This window comes from Panthera leo, chromosome B4 (genome assembly GCF_018350215.1).
Source record: "Panthera leo isolate Ple1 chromosome B4, P.leo_Ple1_pat1.1, whole genome shotgun sequence".
NCBI lineage: Eukaryota > Metazoa > Chordata > Mammalia > Carnivora > Felidae > Panthera > Panthera leo.
This window is the reverse complement of record NC_056685.1, coordinates 79,964,345-79,969,326: the sequence shown is the minus strand read 5'-3', so window position 1 is coordinate 79,969,326 and position 4,982 is coordinate 79,964,345.

Below are 4,982 nucleotides of genomic sequence, written 5' to 3'. Positions count from 1 at the left end.
GTCTTACTCTTTCCACATCCCCCTTACTGATAACAGTTTTGAAACAAACCAGATTTTAAATAACAAGAAACAAAGTGATCGTCTCTCTGGCTGAAGCTGAATACAAACCAGGACAAGAAAGAATTGTCCTCTCTAGAATGTTTCTGCCTCCCCAGTCCTAACCAGCTCTCTACACGAGCCATCCTCACTACCCCACTGGAGCTGAGTCTGGAAGGGCAGGGGTGAAGCAGCAAAGTAGGAAAGGCACTGGGAGAAGGGCCTGGGCAAAGGCCCAGAGGCAAGAGCGCCTGTGGTCTCTTTGGGGAAACCGCAGGTCCTCCAGTGTAGAGAGGAGAAGTCGGCACAGGCTGGTGAAGAGCCAATTTGTCAGGCTAAGGGGGTGGGGACAGTGAGAGGCCCTGGAAGTATTTATGGTTTAAATGTTGACAAGTTTTTCTATACTCTTGTTCCCGCTATCCAGAATTGAGGTTTTATTAAACTATTATTAAACTTTAGTCAACTTTGCTCTGAAGTTTTAAAAATAAAACAAACAGGTCACTACTGATAAAACTAAAGCTCCCTTTCCCCCTCCCCAGTATCATTCTCCTCCCTCCCAGAGGCACCACCATAAATTTGGAGTTGTTCATCCATCCAGTCTATGTTTTCATATTTTTAACACACACATAGTCCATTGCTTCAGTGCTTTTTTTTTTTTTTTTTTTTTTTGAGACAGAGAGAGAGAGCAGGAAGGGGGCGGAGGGGGGGAGAGAGAGAGAGAGAAAGAGAGAATCTTAAGCAGGCTCCACACTCAGCATGAAGTTTGACACAGGGCACAATCCCATGACCCTGGGATCATGAGCTGGGCCGAAATCAAGAGTTGGATGCTGGGAGCACCTGGGTGGCTCAGTTGGTTAAGTGTCCAACTTCAGCTCAGGTCATGATCTCATGGTTCATGAGTTTGAGCCTGGTTTGGATTCTGTATCTCCCTCTGTCTCTGTCCCTCCCCCATTCATGTTCTCCCTCTCCCTCTCCCTCTCTCTCTCTCTCTCAAAAGTAAATAAACATTAAAAAAAATTTTTTAAATGGGCCCCTGGGTGGCTCAGTCGGTTAAGCGTCCGACTTTGGCTCAGGTCATGATCTCACAGTTCATGGGTTCAAGCCCCACGTCAGGCTCTGTGCTAACAGCTCAGAGCCTGGAGACTGCTTCGGATTCTGTGTCTCCTTCTCTTTCTGCTCCTCCTCCACTCATGCTCTGTCTCTCTCTCAAAAAATAAATAAACATTAAAAAAAAATTTTTTTTAATTAAAAAAAAAAGTCAGACGCTCAAACCGACTGAACCACCCAGGCACCCCTGCTCCGGTGCTTTTTAAAAAACTCTTCAACTATTATGATATAATTTACAACTTGATTTTTTTCATTCCACATAAAAAAAAAAAGTCTTCATTTGAGGTTTTTGGCAAAGCACTGACCAGATCTGGGTTTGTAAGATCACTCTGGCTACCAAGTGGAGGACTCCAGGTGACAGGGAGGACTGAGGATGGTAAGAGTGGAAAAGGGGGTAACAGATGTTCAAAAGGTAGAATCCACAGCAGAGGTCACTGATGGCGAGCCTGGGAGGCACGGGTTTGTTTTGTACACGCTGCTCTTCAGCACCATGAACAGGGCCTGGTTGATTGAAGATGCTCAATAAATACTTGTTGAATCAGAGAGGTTGATAGGGACGAAGGAATCCAGATCGACTCCCAGATTCTCATCCCAGGGTGACTGATGGGATGATGGTGCTAGTATCCAAGATGAGGGTCCCAGGAAGAGGAGCTGGATTGCAGGGAAAGATTAATCCAGAAGCTGTCTTTCTGGGCCGGAGGAAATGGGGCTGCATTGCACAACAGGGGTTGATGATAGGGAGCAGAACAGACTCCCACTTCTCAGGACTGAGGGCAATGAAGGATTTGAAGCGATCCAGAGACTGGAGGGGGGGAAAGTTTCAGTCATGCTGGAGGCAAAGGGAGAGTCGAAAACCAAGCGAGATTCAAACACCAGTTTCCTCAGAAGGCCAGGAGGGCAGGGCCCTGCTTCCGCGTTACCCACAACCAATGCCTTGTTGCCCTTTGTGTGGCGAGTACCGCAGCCCATTAGCCAAGGCAGAGGAGGAGGAAGAAGGTGTAATAAGTGATTCTAGAATCATAAAGACCTTGTCAGGTGCCCACACTCCCAACTTTGCTCCCACTCCATATTCATCAACAAGATGGACGGGCAGGGTGCTCACAATTGCTTCCTAGGGACTTGTTCTTGACCAAATCCAATCTCTTTATTCAGGGAAGGATGTGAAATATAACCTGCTTTCCTGCTCTTAAAACCCAGAGTTCTGGTCATCACCTCGAAAGGATGCCCCCTCTGCGAAGAGCTCCCTCAAAGCTACTGTCCCTCCTCCTTCCCTTACCCCACCCACCCCTGCCCAGGCCCAGCCACCTCCCACCCTCCGCTGCCAATCCACCTTTAAACAGTCTCTCGTTTGTCTTCTCCTTCTCTTTCTCTGACACACTCCCCTCCCCTGGAAGCCTTCCCTGCCCCACCCTCCCCTGCACCCTAGCACTGATTTCCTGAACTGAACTCTGCAGCTCTCAGCTCCAATCTCATCCGTCTTTGTCCCTCTTTTCAGCCCTCACCTGAGCCTTCCATGGCTTGGCCTCAGAGTTCTTTGGGTCCTGGGTATGATTAATGGCATTTCCCTATGTCATCCCTGGGTTCTGGGGCTGGAATGCCTTTACCATCCCCGGTGCTCCTCTTGTGGGGGGACCAAGCATCACTTAAGTTTTGTTTGGCAGAGTAAGGCACTTCCTTCTCTCAGAATAAGAGCCATTGTAGATCCACGTCACTCGATGCCCTTTCCTAGGAGTACTTATAATTTAGACTTGTTCTTTATTCACGGAGTTTTAAATATCACCAAGAAATGGAGTAGGCAGAGGGGGAAATCTTGGAAGAGCTGGTCAGGGTCCAGTCAGCCCACTTCTCCATGAGCCTGACATGTGAAGGGGTGCTGGGATCCACTCGAAAGGCCTTTTGTCCTCTGGATCCAACCCCTAAGAGTCACCAAAGGACCAACCTAATGATCCTCAAACCATGCTGTGACCAGTCCCCTCCCACCTTGAACTTGGGCAGGCTTCTGACTTTTATCAGAGCAATACACCCGGCAAAATACCACCTCACTGAACCCCTACACTGACCAGAGCTCTAAACCGTCGGAGTCACACTGTGTGACTTAAACAGGTAGACACTTAACATGGATACCCCAAGTCACGTGCCCTCCCCAGCTAACCAAGGTTCTTCCTTGGCAGGGAAACTATTTGGATTCTTTTTCCTACTTTTTCACTATCTGGACAGTTAAATTTCTCTGCAATCAATATATATTACTTGTGCCATTAAGAAGAAAGTAAAACTTTAGAAAGACCAGGAGTTAGGAAGTATAGCTACAGGAGGTGTATAGCCATGGAGGTGGCTTCTGCTGAGTTGGTAACACAGCCCGAGTTAGGTGTGCGTCTTGTGGATGTGCTAATGAACAAAGGGCCACCCCACGGCAGCCTTGAGCCCTGGGCAGCCCACACCCGGCCAACAGGGGCACCTGCAGGGGATGAGAACGCAGGTAAAGAGAGGAAGGGTCGACAAAACCTGGACGGTCGAATTCCTTTCACAGCCATAAAACTTAAAAGATCTAAGTGACAGGAAGCTTTGGGGTTTTTCTGTAAGAATCCAACCGATTTTAAGTGTTATGCTTTGCAGCCTTCTATAAAGTATGCTGTTCACCCAGTTGATGATTAGTGGTTCAGCTAGTAATTATTAAACAGGAAGGAATCAGGAATAAGTTGCTGTAAATTTAAACTGAACACTTCATGTTCTGAATGCTAAACTTGAAGGTTAAACATTGGGCAGGTGGGAACAGTAGTGTGGTTTGTATGTTTTGCTCTTTTAAAGAGTAACAAAGTTAGAAACCCTGGCTCTTGTCCAGGCTCTGTCCCTAACGTAAAGATTCTCAAACTTTTCTGCCAAAGTCCCTTTGATATTAGAGAGAGGTGAGTGAATGGACCCCAGCAGTCTGGGGACTCAGCTTGAAGGGCTCTGGCCAAGGACCAGGCCTCTTTTGAGGCCTTTGGTTTTATTTTTTTTTATTATTAAAAAATTTATTTATTTGAAAAAAATTTTTTAATGTTTTTTTTAATTTTATATTTGAGAGAGAGAGCACACAAATAGGGGAGGAGCAGAGAGATGGAGACAGAATCTGAAGCAGGCTCCAGGCTCCAAGCTGTCAGTACAGGGTTCGACGAGGGGCTTGAACTCATGAGCAGTGAGATCATGACCTGAGCCAAAGTCAGATGCTTAACCAACTGAGCCATCCAGGTGCCCCCCAAAATTTATCTTTATTTTAATTTATTTTTGAGAGAGACAGAGAGTGTGAGTGGGGGAGGAGCAGAGAGAGACAGAGACACCGAGTCCAAAGCAGGCTCCAGGCTCTGAGCTGTCAGCACAGAGCCTGATGCGGGGCTCGAACTCACAATCCAGACCGTGAGATCATGACCTGAGCCGAAGTCAGACGCTTAACTGACTGAGCCGCCCACGTACCCCAGGCCTTAGGTTTTAGCTTTAAAACTATGCAACCTGGGCATTTTATTATATAGCATATTTTGTGTGTGTGTTAAAATAAAAATGATGTTTTAAAATATTTGCCATCAAAACCTCTGTGGTACTCAGAGAAGCTTCTTATGTATCCTGTGACACCTTTACCATGCGGCCACTGCAGTGTGGCCCTAGGGCACCGGCGCCCCGGGTGAGCAGTGCTTCTGTTTGAGGCCCCCTAAGTTCCTTCTCTGATTCTTTGATTTGTCATACTTCTCCGCCACTGTCCAAAGTTACATCTCTGATGACGACCACTTAGCGAGCACTTCCTGTGTGCCAGGCTGCATGCCAAATGCTTTATATGCATTGTCGTTTAAATTGTCACAGCCACGTGG